The sequence below is a fragment of the Protopterus annectens genome, chromosome 3.part1 (genome assembly GCF_019279795.1).
Source record: "Protopterus annectens isolate FY-2018-M chromosome 3.part1, PAN1.0, whole genome shotgun sequence".
Lineage (NCBI taxonomy): Eukaryota > Metazoa > Chordata > Ceratodontiformes > Protopteridae > Protopterus > Protopterus annectens.
The window spans coordinates 297,206,962-297,226,658 of record NC_056732.1 but is presented as its reverse complement, the minus strand read 5'-3'; positions in this window follow the sequence as shown (position 1 = coordinate 297,226,658).

Below are 19,697 nucleotides of genomic sequence, written 5' to 3'. Positions count from 1 at the left end.
GCTGCACTCTAGAGGCAGTTGGGGATGTGTTTCCTTGCACCCTCTAGCATGGCAAACAATACCTTCCTTGGGTGATAAGGATCCTCACCAGTGGTTACATAATACTCTTTTTAGATTCCCCAAAAGCTAGACAGAAAATTCCCAGTACTCCATGCAATCAGTTATAATCTGCAGCAACAGAGGTTTCAAAGTTGCTAGACAAAAGAGTCATCCAACCAGTACCCCCAGACAAGCAAGGATCTGCAGTCTACTTCTGGTTCTTTTTAATTCCAAAAAAAACACAAAGGACCTCAGACCAATATTGGATCTCAGCAATCTAAATCAATATGTCAAACAGACAAATTTCCTGATGGTCATGGTACAGTCCAGTCTACCTCTTTTGAGGAAGGGTGATTGGATGTGGTCTATCCATCTCCAGGATGCCTACTATCATATCAAGATCCAGAGGCAATCCTGGAAATTCCTCCATTTCTGACTGGAAGCCAATCACTATCAGTTCAGAATGGTGTCACTCAGTCTCACTACAGCTCCCAGTTGTTCACCAGGATAATGGCAATTGTAACAGCTTATCTCCAACTACAAGGGATCCAGGTCTTCCTATATTTAAATGATTGGTTTCTAACTGCTACTTCCAAGAATCTACTGTTTCAACACCAGTCAAAACTTTTATTCCTGGCAACTCCCTTGGGGATGTCAATAAACTTCAACAAAAGTAAGTTACCCCCCTCTCAGAGCAGAGAATTTATAGGCTGCCATACAGGCATGGTACATCAGATAGCAAAACTTCCCCTAGAAAATGTTAAATCTTTAAGGTCTGTAGCCCTCCAAGTGCTAAAACACCCTCAGCCTCAAGCACAACTCATTCTATAACTCTTAAGACTAATGGCCTCCTTTATAACTCTGGTTCCTTTGGCCAAATATCACATGAAAGTTCTACAGTGGACACTAGCAGTACAATGGTCACAAAAACTTAAAACTCTTCACAGCATGATTCGCCTGATAAAGGTTTTCAGGTATCATATACAATGGTGGATAATGTCCCGGACAGATGTTTAGAAAGACCCTTCTGTCCCCCTACTCCAAAAGCCACAGTCACCATGGATGTTTCCCTTCTAGGGTGGGAGAGACATTTCAAAGGGAAGACAGTTCAAAGGATGTGGTCATCAATACAGATCATACTTCACATCAATGACTTGGAGTTGAAGGCAGTTCTAATGTTGCAGGCTTTCAATGACCTCCTACCCAAGGATATGACCACCATCCACTCAGACAACATGTCAGTGGTCTGGTACAACAATAAACAAGGTGGTACATGCTCATACCCTCTTTGCAGGGAAACAATGAGAGTTTGAAAGTGGGTGAAGTCTTCAAACTGCTTTCTCATAGCAATGTACATACCTGGGACATCCAAGTTTCTTATGGGCAAATTGAACAGAATTATTCTAGTGCCACATGAGAGGTATCTCAGCAGAACATCACAGTGGCAATGGATACTTTCAGCCACTGGGCCTACCTTGCTGCAACCTCTTCGCTTCGTACCTCAACAACAAATGCAGAAATTACTTTGCCCTCATACCTCCGCAGGGACAGTCGCTGAGAGATGCTCTAGTCCATTTGGCCTCCAGGTCTCCTTTACAATTCCCCTCATCACCAAGCTCATTCAGAAAGCCATGATGTACAAGACCAAGGTAATCCTCGTTGCCCCTTTTTGGCCTTAGCAGATATGGTTCCCCTTTCCTTGGCCTCATCTTCTGCATCTACCATCAGTTCTGGATCCCATATCAAGATCTCTTCAGACACCAATCTGGATTACCTCTATTGGATGTTTTCATAAGAACAGAGTATCACTGAGAACAAACACCTATTTTTCCCCAAGGCAGCTGCAGAATATAACATGAACCAACAAATTGATTTGCCAGTATTTTTTCCAAACTTTGCTAGCAAAGGAAAATATATCCTACATACTTTAGATGTCGATAGGCAACTTAGATTATCTCTACATCATACCGGGGGCTTCAGAAAGTCAGAACAATTGTTTGTGTCCTTTTCCAAGACAAAGCCTGGACAATGTATATGTCTAAAGTAACACTATAAAATGGCTAGCAGACTCACTTCATTTGTTAATAAAACAAAAGGTCTGTCCTTAACAATCAAAGCCTAAGGTTCATTCTACCAGAGCAATGACATCTTCAACAGTGTGCCTGCCAGTGGTATATGTGCTGCTGTCATTTGGTCTTCAACTCATACCTTTGTATTTCATTATAAGTTAGCTGTGCAGTCCAGGACTTGCACATCTTTTGGTTCTGTCATACTCAGGAATGTCCTTCCTTGAGTCCACTCATGTCCCTGCTTGGGAATCTGTCCCACATGTTGAATCAGGCAAAAACAGACAACTGATACAAAAGTTATGTGCTTATCATGACAATAGATCCATGTTGTCTTATTTTCATCTTGTTCAACTCTCCTACCTCCTTTCCCCTGTCAAATTGTCATTTCTGTCTTCTGGGGTCAACCAAACCTTGTTTTGACCCTGTCTGGCCATTATTCCATTTGGTCTATATAGTGGTTTCCTTTCTCTTTTTCATCATTATTTCCTACATAATTTATGACCAACTGAAATCAGCCAGCAAACTCAATCTGAGGTAATTCAGGCAGGAGGGGGGAATTGTGGATAGGGGAGGAGTCAGACATCTTGGATCCAATACTATGGTATAAGGTGCTGAGGCTGGATCCGACTGATCAACTGCCCACATGTTGAACCAGATGAAAATAGGACAACGTGAATGTATCGTTATTGTAAGTACAAACATTTGTTTTTAGCCTTATAAACTATGCAGCATATCTCTAAATATTACACATAAATACTAATATTGTTAATACTAATATATTTGTAATTTTACTTTGTGTTTTTTATAACTTATTTAAATTGTGTGTAGTCGATTAATTTCCTTTTATTTGTCCTTATTTTTATTTAAAATATGGTTTTACAAAACACTGCAATAACGTTGAGGTGATCCTTTTTCTTACAACCAAGGTGTGGCTTATAGAATTACACAAGTGACCTGGCCCCTACAAGAAATTAAAAATGCTATTATCTTATTATGTAACTTGGATGTCAGTACTGTGCTTTATTCATCTGTTTGTTTATCTCTTTTCCTCATACACATTTCAGACCAAAATGGATTTCGTTTGGAGAAAAAATAAAATACAATTATAAAAATAAAACAAAATAGAATCAGACTACCAAGATGGAGAAAGGGTGGTGATGATATTTAGTACATTCAAGGAGACCAGCCTGTGAATGCCCCCTTAAGATATGCAAATTATGTGTTGTAGCTATGATAGAAGATACACGTTGTAACAATGTGTTGATGGCTTATATTTGCAAGATACAAAGGACCATTTTGAACATATTAAAGTCTATCACTTGTCAATGTTTTCTTTGCTACTAATAAGATGATAACTTGAAATTTGGTGCAGCAGTGGTGCAGGATGGAGAAGTTTGTCAAATTTACTTTGACCTGAAAAAGCTGATGAGGTTCAGTTTAGTGCTACAACCCTGATTGTGTTAATCAGGCAGAAGACAAAAAAAAAAATCTGTGAGTGTCTACCATGCACATGGTTATGTGTGTGTATGTGTTTGTGTGTGTGTGTGTGTGTGTGTGTGTGTGTGTGTGTGTGTGTGTGTGTGTGTGTGTGTGTGTGTGTGTGTGCAACACACACACACACACATATATATATATATATATATATATATATATATATATAGCGAGAGAGATAGATGTGTGTAAATACAGTTCAGAGCTAAAATATTTTGTGCAGTGAAGCACAGATAGAAAAGTCCATGAATGACCAAGCTTTTTTTGTCAAAGAACCCTGCATGACACCCTTTCACAAGCCAGTTTAATAAATGAGGTTAAGTGAATTGATTTTATATGGAGAATATATGTGCAGTCTTGAGTCTTACTGACTTCAGCAGAGAAACTTTTAATTGCTTTATTTACTTTTACTTACTATGCATTCTATACCCATCCATCCTTCCACAGCCCCTTTTTCCCATTTTTGCACATAGGGTGAGGGTGTCACTTCACTAGTATGATCATCTAGAGCCAAGGTTTACAGCACCAGGTGGCTAGGCCTGCTGTGGTAGTTCTTCCACACCTCACACTCACACGCACACTCACACCTATGGCCAATTTAGAGTGTCCAGTCCACCTACCGCATGTCTTTGGAATGTGGAAGGAAACTGAAGCATCTGGAGGAGACCCACAAAAACAACAAGGGGGACGTGCAGACTCCACACAGAAGTCTGCTTGGAGTCTATAAGAATGCAATTGACTGTGCCACTCTGCAGCAAATAATATAAGTTCATGGTATAGTGTGGATCACTATGCATGCTATATTACTAATTTATATTATTTGCTCTGAAAGGACAAGAAACTAAATAATGGAGACACTGCCTTTGTATTCTAGGAATTAACAGTGGGTAAGAAAGGCAGTAAAAAATGTTAGCATGAGATGGGAAGCATAATAAGCCATTAAGGAATGCAAAACAAAATACTGATGACTTAAGTAGGTGTATAATTCTGTTCTTTCTGGCTCATTGTGCTTCCCATCTCATGCTAACATTTTCTGATCCATTTCTTAACCACCTACTCTTCTGTTTTCCTATATAACCTCATTCCAGTTCCAAATCTGCCTTATTCATCCCCATAGACACAGACCAACCACATACAATCTTTGGTAGGCCAGCATGTCCACATATTGCTCATCTTCCTCTGCTTCTTAGCAAACAAAAATCTGTTTTCTATTTCTCCTGGGCATGGCTAATGACACTGTGTATGCCTTTTTCTTTTATTAACACAACATTAAGGCTTCTAAATTTAACATGTTTTGTATAACTTCATTACACTCCTACTTTTTTCTCCTTGCCATTGACTATCAGCTGTCCCAGGGCTTTTCCCCGTTCACCATACTGGATGCTCCTTCATCCCCCAGACTTGATCTGCCACATACACAGGGCCAATGATGAGACTGAGACTCCTGGTCCAATGTCATATTACTGGCCATGGATATTTTAGTATTATGCCTTAACTTACTTCCCTCACACCCATTATATGTCCAGGGGTGGGTGTGCAATGGGAGCAAGCTTGTATATTTTACCACCAGCATGGTAACTCAGTCAGTATCTCCACCTATCTGTTTTAGGCTAGTGCCTTCCTTGTGCATCCCCTGCCTCCACCAGGGATCAGCTGTGAGGTAACCCCAAGTGTACATCCTCCCCCTGGATGGGCATTCTCATCTTTCCCTGCAAGCACTTCAGATTGTCTCTAATCAAGCCTGGGTCACCTAGGCCATAATTGAGGTTGTATCCATCTACATTACTGCACTGTATTCATTCCTGCTTTTAATACTTCCTCTTATTCGCAATAACTCCTTATTGCTTTGCTTCACACCCCCTTTACCATTCACCTTGATGACATCATGTGATTACCCCACAGCTGTGTGTGTGTGTGTGTGTGTGTGTGTGTGTGTGTGTGTGTGTGTGTGTGTGTGTGTGTGTATATATGGGGGATTATAAATATATATATATATATATATATATATATATATATATATATATATATATATGTGGGTCTACTTCAGTAGACTGAACTTTCACTTACCCGACTTTCATAACGATGAGACAAAAAGGCCGACAACCCCATAACACTGACATCGTGGAACACTGACTTTCCACTCCAGGTAAATAACCACTTGGCCAATCTGAATGATAAACTAAAACCAAAGCAAAGTAAACCCACCCATGTGTGGGGCTTCACCCCCCATGCCCCCTATGTCAGGGGGCTGTGCCCCCTACCCCCCTAACTAAATGCACCAACTCAGAGATCACACTTACATGAGGGTAAGGGGCAAAGTTCAACATGGTGGCCAAGTGGTTACTTACCTTGAGTGGAAAGTCTGTGTTCCAGGAAGTCAGTGTTTTGAGGTTGTCGGCCTTTTCATCTCGGCATTATGAAAGTTGGGTAAGTGAAAGTTCAGTCTACTGAAGTAGACCCATGTATGTATAATTTCTGCTGATATGGGTGAAGCATGTATGCATCACTAGTTAGCTGTCATAATTATTTTTTATTTTATTTATTTATTTTTTTGAAGACCTTTGTTACATTATTATTTAAGACACAGGCAAACATACATTAACAGAAAAGAAAAATACAATATTACATCACATATATTTTCTTAGCTATTATCATTAGTCCAACATAAGAAAAAAATGCTGAAATCTTGCCTTCCCTTAAACCTCACTACTCCTCCACCAGAACATTGTTATGCATGTGTTGTTCATAGAATTTCCATTTACTTCGATGTAATTTCCTCTTTTCCTTTTCTAAAGATCCCTTTTCCAGTTCTTTTATCTCTTATAATATTCAATACCGTAAATGCAATTGGTACAGACTGATTTCCATTTTCTAGTAATTGCTTTTTTGGCAGCCAACAGAATAAAACTTAAAAAAGCCTTACTGTGTCTAAGTAATTCAGATCCTATATTCCAGCTCTAAACAATAGTTTCTGTACTTACAGCCATTTGCTCAGTCAGAGTATTCTGTATGGATTTTTTTAAATCTGCCAATTCATTACCCTCCTGAACCATATGTTCCCAGTTACTTATTTCTTTTCCATCATGCCTCCAATAGTTCATTTATTTATTTATTTATTTATTTTACATTTGTTTACCGTGGAGGTCCAACTGGACAGAGCTGTCCATTTTCAGTGGAGGCCCAGGGAGAAAAGCTCCAGAAACAATTACTAACATACTATACATAAGATATTTACATGAGCATTGTGGTTTACACATACAATAGTTGCTATCCACCTGATGAAAAATCTTTGAAATCTGCTTGCGATATAAAAATACCTAAGCAAAGGCCCTAAACCTTCTGGACTTGGTTTCATACAAACTATATATATATATATATATATATATATGTCTTCCCATTGTTCCTTGTAAATAGATTTTCTAGTCTCTTTTCCAACCTCCTCTGATTGATTTTTATAGAAAGCATGTAGTATTTTATATGCCCTATTAATTATCCCTTTTTAACAGCTGTTTCTATTCTAGATTCAACTAAAAATTCTACCAGAGAGGTCTTTCACTTAAAATTCCCCTATCCTTTTCTCTTTGCCTGTACTCTGTGATCAAGCCCAGGTATGGAAGGCAGTCTCTGTCCTGCAATCCAAATGTCTTTTTGGCCTCATCCCACTCTATTACCTTTCCTGCTTAAGTTATTTGCTCCCAACATCTTGGTTCTTTTACCAGGTTTCTCCTGTAAAGCCCAATTCCCTCTTGCCTGTTTTCTGTTACCACATTTGCAGATATCCAAATTAGCAAAATCTCCTTTCTCCATTCTCATATTATTTTAGTTCTTAAAATATTTTCTGCTACTTTATGAATATAATATTCTTCATGGTTGTTATTATTCTCCTTAAGGATCCACATCCAAAAATCCCATTCTTTCTTCATTTCTCGAACTTCCCCCTTGCTTCATCCCTTTCCACTTTGAATTATAAACCTCTGCTTGTGTTATGTATATTAGCCTTAACTGTGTTGCTCTAAAATATCCCTTCAGATCAGGTAAATCTAAACCACCTTATACCATTGGAAGGATCAACTTATCCCACTTTAACTCTTGGCCTCTTTTCCTTCCATATAAATACCTTCAAATATTTATTAATTATTGTCCGCAATTTCTCCTCAGGTTGATAAAAGTACGCTTGACCCATATACAAGACTAAAGGAACTAAAAACATTTTCGTTGCTTGAATTTTACTATCCATGTCCATAAATAAGAGTTTCTAGTTTCTCAGTTTTTGTATTATCTTTTGTTTAATCTCTATTCACATATCCTATACTGCCAAAACAGAAGCCTTTTTAATCCATACCCCTAAATATTTCATTTTATAATGTCCCCATAAATATGGGTATTGCTGAAACAATGTGTTTGGGGTACATAATTTACAGCTGCAGTCTTTGTTTTATCTTCATTAATTTTATATCCTGAAAATATATGTAACTGTCTCAAAATGTCCCACAACACTGAGATGCCCTTTTCTTTATTTATCAGGTACAAAATATCATAATCTGCAAATAAAGCCAACTTTTCTTGATTGCCACATTAATTATATCTCTGTATTTCTGAATCCCTTATTTTCTTTGCCAGTGGCTCTAAATATAAAGAAAATAACAAAGCTGAAAGAGGACACCCCTGACTGCTCCTCTGTTCAAACATTGCTTAATTGAAAGGAACCCTCCCACTTTAATTCTTGCCTTTGATCCTTCATATATTATTCTAATTAATGTTATTATTGTATCAGGGAATGCAAATGCTTCCAGTGCCCTACTGATAAAATCCCAACTTATTCTGTTAAATGTTTTCTCTGCATCAAGACTCAACAACGACAGGGATATTTTCTTACATTCTGTTTCCCTCTGGATCATCATTGTTCTGTTAATGTTGTCAAATGTTTGCCTCCTCTCCACAAAAAAAAAAAAAAAAAAAAAAAAAAATTCCATATCGATCAATTTTGGCAACACCTTTGCCATTATTTTAGTCTGTATAGACATAAACACTTTAAAAATGATGGTTTAAAATATTAACAGGTAGTTTATATGAGACTGGGTCTGAAGGGTCTTTCCCATCTTTACTTAACACAGCCACCAAAGCTTTCTTCCAAGATGTTAGTGCTTAAAATATTTCATTTCTTCATCACTTTCTTCCCTCCTAATTTCCAAACTTCCACAGGAATACCATCTGTTCATAGAGACGTTCCTGAGGATTGATTATACATCACTGATTTCATCTCATCAATTCCTATCTTATCTGTTAGTTGTTAAGCCCCATCTACCTCTAGCCTTGGCATAAACACATCTTCTATAAATATTTTCATTTGTACTCTTTCTTAATGTCCACATTTCTCTGCTTTGTATGAATTTTCATAACGTTTCTGGAACAGCTCTAATACCTGTACAGGAACGCTCGTTATTTTTCTTGCTATATGTTCCCTAAGTTTGATGACAACCATTTCAACATTCTGTTGCCTAAGGCATTGTGCTGAAAGTTTTTGTGCTCTGGAGTTATCAGAAAATACTTGCTTAACTACAATCATTCTAAACTCATCCATATTATCCAGATACTCCCTTATTTTCTATTTACTACTCTGTATTTGCTCCTCCTCTTGTTCTGTGAGATTCCCCTTATTCTGCAATACTTTACCCTTTGTCAGCCCATCTAAGTAATTTCTGTTAGTCTTCACCATATCTCTCTCTCTTTTATTTTGAACCTATTTTAAAACACCATTTTATTCATCCCAGTCTCTAGCCATAATTTCAAAATATATTTCTGTCTTTCTTAATAACTCTCAAATAATTCCCACTACATATTTTATAAATACCTCTCTTTTTAACAGGTAGGTGTGAAAACACCAGTGTCTTATTTTACTTTATTCTGCTGCATTTTTGTCTTAGTTATTATTTGTGAATGATCAGAAATTGTTATTGGTGTGTCAATATGCGTTGAAACTTTCAATTATATGCATGTGCTCCTGTGAAATATAATTTCTATATAGTCTAGCCCAGTTATTGTTCCTTGGGGAATAAAGCCATTCATATTTCGGGTAATATGGACAGCATAGCTATCAAGCATAGCTATCAAGACAAAAAGCTATTGCTCCCACCCATTGCATGTGACAGTTTTGTAATGTATATTTCCAACTTTTGCATTACATGCATATAGTAATGTCTGGCAGGTTGATATTTTGTACAGTTGTTGTTTCTTCTCATCTCACATTTTTCAAGACTTTCCATTTTAATGAAAACCCTCAAACAAAAAAATAAATAGAAATCATCTTATCACCTATTAACTTGAAACAAACACACAAAACAATGTACATCTTCAAAACATGATGTTTAACCCTACAGAATGAAACAATTGCCCCAAAATTGTCAGCTGCACCTACAGACATTATCTAACCTAAAATTAAGGTTGCCCATGCTACAATCTCTGCTCCCACTTACACCTATTGCCATCTGTTCTTTTCTTATCTCTCTTCCCCTCCCAGATATGAAAAACAGCTTGTGTGCTTTCACAAAACATTAACTTTTAGTCCTAAGAAAAAGTGCACTGACTATTTTGAAATAAATTAAATTCTACACTGTTCTATTAACTGCATTAAAGTATTAATACTGTTAGAGAAGTTATTACCTTTTATTCACTTCCCATAGTTTCACACTTATTTTTTCACTGAACTTCTTGCCATTGTACCTTCAAATTTTCCATTTCCCTCAACAAAGAATGCTCATAATTCTCAGGATTAACTGATTGCACTTGCAGACAGATTGTTTCCATGGAAATGTACTAAGCAAACAGATTTTGTAAATTTCATTCAGAAGAGAATGCACAGCTGCCGTCAGCTGCATACATCTCGACTCCACTGAACATTTGCCATTTGAAAACAAACAAGCTAATATATCTGCAGTTGTAAGAAACTTAGTATTTTCATGTCTTTCATTAGTCTTTTGGCTTTTCCCGGTAGGGATCGCCACAGTGGATCACCAGTCCACTAATGACTGGCAGTGGATTTTATGGTGTCGAGTTGCCAGCCCGGCACCCAACCTTAAAAGAAGGAACACCCATACATGCACGCACCTACCTGCATGTCTTTAACATTCACTCAACCATGGGGAGGGCATGCAGACTCCTCACATATTTTGTCTTATTTTTAATGCTTACTTGATTACAAAAACACATTTACTGTTTAAGCCAAATATAGTAATCTCATCATTCCCCATTGGAAATCTGTTTATACAAATACTAACAAGAAAAAAAAATATTTACAGGTAGTTTCCCCCTTTTAGTGTCCTTCTAAACATTAACAATATAAAGTGGGGTAAGAAGTTTAAACGAATTCAACAAAAGTGTACTGTTCTTCAGCCACGTTTTTCTTGCAAAACCATATTTCACAAATGTGGTAAGATGTTTTACAGTCTTCCATTTATTCACTAATTTCAGAGTTGCTGATCTTCTTCCTGTTCATCTCCACCTCCCAACACAAGACTCCGGTTCAAGTCCAAAGTACTGCTGATTCTTTTAGTCAACTCTTGTGCTTTGTCTGTCTTTCAAATATTTTCCTTTGGAACATTAGTGTCAGAAGAATGAGAAGCAGGGTCCCTTTCTGCTTGCTGACTCATTTTTTTATGGATACAATTTTTTATTTCCTCTTTAGTGTATACTGCATCAAAAAATGACTTTCAACTTTCAGGAAAAAAATACTTTGAAGAAATCTGGATACAGCAGCTTAAATCTCACACCTCCTCTCAACATTCTATGATTGCTGGACTAAATTTGCTTCTCTACTGCCTGGTGTATAGTGAACAATCATTTTCTACAAAGACTCTGCTGTCTCCAGTTTTTAATACTTTGCCCTTCTACCACAATTTGTCATGGTCAACTCCTTCTGTTGGTACAATTGCATCTTTACTTATATAGGTCTTGACTGCTTTCTCATGGCTAGGTTTGGAGCATGCATTCCATTCCATGTGTCCTTTCAATTAACACATTCTGCTGTGGAACACCAGTCCAGTGTCATTTGTGCTTTCATAAAATCAGCGTCATCTGTTCCTTCCAGTTTCTCTGGTACAACAGAAAATCTCAGGTTTTCTCTGTGTACTCAGTCTTCTAATGCTACTATTTTTTAAACAGTTCTTGAGAAACCTCGTATTCAGCTAGCTTTTTCCTCATGTCAATCTCTGATATTGTTGTAGTTTTAGCAGTTCATCTGAATGGCTAGCTAAAGCATCTTCGATTTTTTCAGCCTTTTGTTGTTTGAATTGATATTATTCCTCCAATATCTCATTTATTTTAATCACCTCTTTGTACATTTGATTTATTTTTTCTTCTAAATTACTGGAAGCCATCTCTTAAACCAAAAGTTGAATCTTTCTCAGGCAGTGTTTTATCTTCACCTTTGTTGCTTGATTTCCTTTCAGATTTTCTAAATTTCTTCATTGGTAGCATCCAGGCAGTGTATTTACTTGCCAGTAAATGAAATTTACCTAAAAAAATCAATGGCACTCCTTTTTCTCAGTTTCTGTTTTCACACAGGCAGAGCTGAAATTATGTTATTGATCACTGTACAGCCATCTTGGCAGTCGAGCTTTCATAATCATTGTGTAAAAGACTAAAAGAGTGTCTGTGTTAATGCTGACTTGGGTGAGCTCTGGTTGGCCAACAAAGGTAAGCATTTGAACAGGGAGTTTATCTGCAGTTGTGTGTGTTTTATGGCTAGGGAAAAGGTTAGGTAACAGGATGTATTTTGTGTGTTTGTGTGTGTGTGTGTGTGTGTGTGTGTGTGTGTGTGTGTGTGTGTGTGTGTGTGTGTGTGTGTGTGTGTGTGTGTGTGTGTGTATGTGTCCAAGCTGTCTTGTGTAGAGGTGTTTTTTAAGATAAGCTGCACATTAGGGTTAGTGGCAGGGGCAGCGTATTAGCATGTATTACTAAAGTGGAGCAGAAGGGACAAAGTGATTTATTTAACCAATCATACAAAAGGAAACTGTTTTCAGTTTGCAATCAGTTGTCATTTTGATGTGCTTGGTTTTTCAGTAAGTATTTTTTCAAAGCAGTGACATTAAACACCCATGTTTTAGTGCTTGCACACTTCAGTAGTTCAGAAGAGATTCATATAGACATACAGCCAGAGATAGGTGCAGCTATAGTAAAAGTGCATCTCATCAAATGTACAGCTTGTCCACACACTCACCATACCTCTCAACCATACCTCTCAACTGTCCAGATTTTTGCCTCATATTTTTGGCCTATTCCTCATAGAATTTGTGTTTTTTTTTTTCTGGCAAATTGCTGAGGATTGAAATAACTAAATAATTTCATACACTTGAGTTTCAGTCTTCATTTCTTTCAGAAGATGGATGCTAAGACAAATTCTGTTATTTTAGTAATTTTCTAAGTCTATAAGAGCAATATTTATAATCTGTCCCTATTTTGGGTGCTTTGTCCCCCTATTATTTTAGGCTTTGTCCAGATTTTTTGTGCTAAGAGGTTGAGAGGTATGCTCTCAACTGTACAGATTTTCACAGCATGTCCAGATTTTTGCCTCTTTGGTCTGTTTCTCATAGAATTTGTGGTTTTCTCACAAAACAGTGAGAATTGAAGTCATTGCAAAATGACACACATTCGAGTTTCAGGCATCATATCCTTCAGAAAATGCATGCTGATGCAAAACCTGTTATTCTAGCAACTAAGTTTATGACAGCAATAATTAAAATATCTCCCTGTTTTTGTTTCCCCCTAGACTTTGTACACACACACACACACACACACACACACACACACACACACACACACACACACACACACAACATGACTTCATATCAAAAGTGCATAAGAGGTATAAGCAGATAGAAATGCAAATCATATAAAATTATCATACCTCTCACTATACCTAACTATGAAGAACATTCCTCATTTTTAATCTTAAAAGGTCCTTGTTTCATACAGTTCCACAATGAAAGGGTCTGTTGGATGCTCACTCTCTAGAAAATACCCATGGAAATAATACTGAATCCTATTAAATCACCAACAGATATGTTTTTACCACTTTTAGTTATACAAGAAACTTCCATTTTAAAGTGTTCCACATCTGGAGACAGGAGGCTGTCAGTGGTAAGAACTTCTCAGATATTTTTGCCCCAGTGAGCATACAATTATGCAATTTCAAATTATGCAATTTCCCTTCAGAGCGAACAGCAAATGCAAATTAACAAAATAAGCAAATTTTAGATTTACTTCAAACTATTGCAACATTATGGTTAGTATATAAACTGAGCATGGGTGTGTGTAGGCACAGCCCCACCCTTTAGTAACACAGCAGCTAAATTAAGAAATCAAACCAACTCCATTACCTACATTAGAAGAAACAAATTTCAGAATGCATAAGCTGGAGCAATAGTTTTTCATGTATGTGTTGCAAATATGAGTCTGATAAATTGAGAATGCACTGCAGGCCTGTTTTGTGATGAAAAAACTTGGAAGTATAAATAAAGTTTTCAGATGGTTAGTCATGCAAATAACATTCTAAGTACTGTCATTTTGCAGCAGATGCATAGCTTTGTAACATTGAATACCATTTGTTTAATTTTGCAACTTGACCCAAACTTGGAGAACATAAAAACACTGTAACAAAGCTACAAACTGTGACAATCATAACTGGATACATTGTAAGACGTGGCTTCACTATGAAACTATAACAAATTTTTAGGTACAACTTTAGCAGAATCTAATAGAAAAACTAAAACATGCTGTACCACTGTATATTTTTGTATATTTATGGTCTCAGTACTATAATTATGAGTCTTTGTTTAGCTGATTGTACTCATTTTATTTGTAAACTCTTTCAGTAAACTTTTCTTTTGCATTGTAACTAGTTTGTAGATGAAATTTGTTTTTTAATCCTGGACCCTTACCAATTTGGCTTTATGAAAGGAAGGTCTTGTCTTGTTTAACCTCATTAATTTCTTTGAAAAAATAGCTTAAACCGTGGAAGACAGTTATACAGGGTATACAGCATATCTGGACCTGGCCAAGGCCTTTGACACCATTCACCATACAAGCATTACTGACAGACTTCTTTAGCTAACTGTTTGTCTCACAAAATCCATGTGATTAAAATTGCAGGCTATACATTGGAAAGCAGAAAACGTGCCAGTGGTATATCACAGGGCTCAGTATTGGGCTCACTCCCTCCTGAACAACAGTCTTGGTCTGTGATTATCTAAGTTTGCAGATTACTGTAAATGTGGTGTTATTTGAGCTTTCTCTGATTCACACTTGCTCCAACATGGGTTAGACAACGTTAGCAACTGGTATAACGAGAGTGGCCTCAAATTAAATGTGAAAAAAATGTAGTATATGTCATTTTGGTAAACAAAACATTTTTCCTCACCATCCAATCCAGTACTGTCATTGGGGATTCTAGCACTTTTGTTGATAATTCCGTATTGTTTGACCATCATGTCTCAGCTATAGTTTAGAAAGCCTTTTATTTGTCTTATCTAATTTCCAAAAGCATTCATCTATATCCAAAGCAGTCTTAATTCCCTTTCACTCACATCTGATCAGACCCATTATTGAATATAATGTACACTTTGGCATGTATTCATCTAAACATACCAATCAGCTTGAGAGACCTCAGAGATTCATAAGTAAAAAGTCAGTGCCGTCAAAAATCTTAGTTATCAGAATAGACTGGGAGCCCTCTCTTTATCAGTCTTTTATAGACTCATCCATGGAGATCTCTGTTTGACCTCCCATTCCTTCACAGAACAAATGGCAGCTCAGATGCCCTCTTCAGGGAGCTTAACATTCATTAACAGATAAATAGGACACTTTAGTGTGATAGTCATATACCAACATAAACTACACCTCAGGAACAAGCTTCTACCACATATCAAACAGAGCAGCATCCTTGTCACTTTCAGGTACAGCAGCCTATTATACAGATATATACATGAGTGCAAAAGGTTCTTGTGAATCCAGGTAGTGGTGTTCCCTTGGCTTGTGGGGGTCAAAATTTTGCCACAGTGTCACTTAGAAGTATGACGTTTTCCTTGGAATTATTTATAAAAGCTCCAGAGCTACCTGGTGTCCCAGGTTTTATTTTTATTTCAAATGAGACAGGTTTATGATCTGACCTAACCAGTAAGGACAATATATTCAGGCGGGTGCAACATTCCCCCATGTTAGTAAGGAGTAAATCTTGGATGTTAATGTGAAGAAAATGAAAACACTGTCATCTGTGTTAGCATTAAAATCCAAATGCGAACCAGTAGATGGAAAACTGAACTACCAGGGTACACTGGAACTGCTGTTCAAAAGATGTCTTTAAAGATAAATCCACCAGTAACCACCACTGATTAAAAGAGAAAACACAGGTTTATTTAAGCGCTTTTCGTTTGCCTCTTAGGCAAACTTCTTCAAAACTACTAACAAACAATGCAATGTGCTTAAATAGTGTGACCTCATAACTTAATTGACATCAATTCAATTAATTAACAGCTGGCACAGTCATCCTACTTAAAGAAGAATACATAAAAGACACGCGAAAATTCCATTAACTATTACTTTGAATTATTAACTTAATAAAATAAAAAACAAATGAGTTAAAATCACACCGACAGTCAAGTATGGCTAACCATAACCATTAAATTACAATAATATTATTGGTGACAGCTATGTTGCTACTATAATGTCATAAAAAGTATATAAGTGTATATATATAAATGATCATCAATTGAAATTTACTTTCATGTGTTTCTACTTAGTTCCAAGCAATCACAAAAAAGGGGCTAGTTGCATAAAAAAGACAGTTCACTATCTTCTTAAATTAATCAATCTTAAGACACTAGAAATGGTACAGGCTTCATTCAAACCTGGTGAATGATAAGCCTCCAGTCTAATCTGCCAGTGTAGCTCCTTTTCTAATAATTTGAGCTGTACCGGTCCACCTCTACTGTCATTGCCAACCTGCTCAATGCCAATAAACTTAAACTGATGGGAAGGGTGGTCAATTATGTGCTTTGCTAATGCATTTGTTTCTTTACGTTTCCTGATAGCATACATGTGCTCGTAAATTCTATCTTTGAGCCTATGCTCAGTTTTCCCAATGTAAAAGCCAGCACAATGTTGACAGAGCGCTAAATATACTAGCATGTTAGAATTACAATTAACCCTACATTTTAATCTAAAAACATGATTGTTGACTACAAATTTATTTGATTCGTTGATATACTTACACCAATTACAAGCTTGGCATGTAAACCGGATAAGGGTGGGGGTGCTGTTATATTTGAACAAGACGATTATTTTGACAGAATGACTTCCCTGCTTCAATCTCCCACTTATGTTTTAAGCTCTAGGAACGAGGTGAATAGAGCATACAGGATTATAAAAGACAATATTGAGGAGATGTTAATAGAGGGTAGGATTGATCAAAAATTATACAATTTCATGGTTACGCAGTATCCAAGATTTCCTTATCTCTTTGGCATACCTAAAATCCACAAGGATTTAAGGGACCCCCTGATGCGCCCTTTGATTGATAGCAGGGGAGCACCATCTTATGCTTGTGCAAAGGTGATTGACAACATTCTACAGAAGTACGTCAAATAGGAGAGTCAAATTTGTAAAGACTCGTGGTCTTTTTTGTCTAAAATTAATGATATAGTGTTTCATGACTATCTTAATTTTTTGACAATTGATGTAAAAGACTTATACACGAGCATCCCCCATGATGTTGCTATCGAGTGGGTTAGTGATAGGTTGAAAGCAAGGAACGCAAGCAACCATGACATTTCCCTTGTGAGCGAACTATTGGATTTAATCTTACCAAAAAACTTTTTTATGTTCGGGGAGAACTTTTATTTGCAAAACACGGATGTTGCCATGGGTTCCCCTTGTGGTGCGAGTGTGGCAAACCTGGTGATGGCTAACTGGGAACATCAATTTGTTTTTGAACAAATCAGTTATGCCGAGAACCTTGTATATTACACGTGCTTTTTGGATGATATTTTTATATTATTAAAAGGGAGTGAAGTCCAAGCAGGTGAATATGTAACTTATTTAAATAGCACAACTACATTTTTGGAATTCACCTCCAATTTCAGCACCACGATGATTCCCTATTTGGACATTATGTTAACTAAAGACATTGATGCAAATTGCTTTATAGCACAAATCCATAGGAAACCCACTTATTCTAACACACTGCTGCACTTTACCAGTTGCCATTCGTTTTCGCAAAAACGAGCAGTAATTAAAGGTCAACTGGTTAGAGCAGCCAGGATGATAAGTAGGGATAAAGATTTTGTTGAGGAATGTTTACTATTAAAAAAGATATTTATGAGTCGGGCCTACCCTTCTAGTTTGATTGAAGACCTTATTGGTGAGGTGTCACTGAAAAGGTCTACTAAGTTTTATGAACCTCTACTACCTGTATTAAAGAGTATGGAACAACCTAATTTGACACCCGTTATTGAAGAGCAGAACATAAGTGGGTCCTTGGTACCGCAATCATTCAATTTTCCCAGATTTATTACTACCTTCACGGTGGATAGTCCTAGTTTCTGGTTCATTATTAAGAAAAATTGGCAATTGTTTAGGGCAGACCCAGAGGTGTCATTCAAAATGGGACCATTCCCCAAGGTAACTTATAGAAAGGGTAGGAATTTGAAATCATTGTTTGAGCAGAAACCTTTGTTAACCAGGTCCCCTGGCATGTTTAAATGCCAAGCTTGTAATTGGTGTAAGTATATCAACGAATCAAATAAATTTGTAGTCAACAATCATGTTTTTAGATTAAAATGTAGGGTTAATTGTAATTCTAACATGCTAGTATATTTAGCAGTGTCAACATTGTGCTGGCTTTTACATTGGGAAAACTGAGCGTAGGCTCAAAGATAGAATTTACGAGCACATGTATGCTATCAGGAAACGTAAAGAAACAAATGCATTAGCAAAGCACATAATTGACCACCCTTCCCATCAGTTTAAGTTTATTGGCATTGAGCAGGTTGGCAATGACAGTAGAGGTGGACCGGTACAGCTCAAATTATTAGAAAAGGAGTTACACTGGCAGATTAGACTGGAGGCTTATCATTCACCAGGTTTGAATGAAGCCTGTACCATTTCTAGTGTCTTAAGATTGATTAATTTAAGAAGATAGTGAACTGTCTTTTTTATGCAACTAGCCCCTTTTTTGTGATTGCTTGGAACTAAGTAGAAACACATGAAAGTAAATTTCAATTGATGATCATTTATATATATATATATATATACACATATACTTTTTATGACATTATAGTAGCAACATAGCTGTCACCAATAATATTATTGTAATTTAAAGGGTATGGTTAGCCATACTTGACTGTCGGTGTGATTTTAACTCATTTGTTTTTTGTTTTATTAAGTTAATAATTCGAAGTAATAGTTAATGGAATTTTCGCGTGTCTTTTATGTATTCTTCTTTAAGTAGGATGACTGTGCCAGCTGTTAATTAATTGAATTGATGTCAATTAAGTTATGCGGTCACACTATTTAAGCACATTGCATTGTTTGTTAGTAATTCTGAAGAAGTTTGCCTAAGAGGCAAACTAAAAGCGTTTAAATAAACCTGTGTTTTCTCTTTTAATCAGTGGTGGTTACTGTTGGATTTATCTTTAAAGACATCTTTTGAACAGCAGTTCCAGTGTACCCTGGTAGTTCGGTTTTCATCTTCTGGTTCGCATTTGGATTTTAATTGTTTGTGGTTCTTTTCTAAGTTATGGCATCTGTGTTAGCATGTCTGGCAGGAGATTTGTGTATATTTCTCAGATTAATTTGTATTGTATGCCAACATGTCTAATTGTGAAAATGTAAATAAGTTTTAAAATATTGAGTATCTCCCTGATTATAGAGAATATTTAAAGGTTCTGTCAGTGTTTTGATACATTTCTAATTGCACATATTTGTGTGGGATATTTTAAAGTACAAACTGTGGAGAATCAGCTGAACAGTAGGTGATGTCATTAGAACCTTACTGGTTGCTAGGTGATTATTTGAACAGCTGATTAACAGGAACAGGAAAAAGAACTT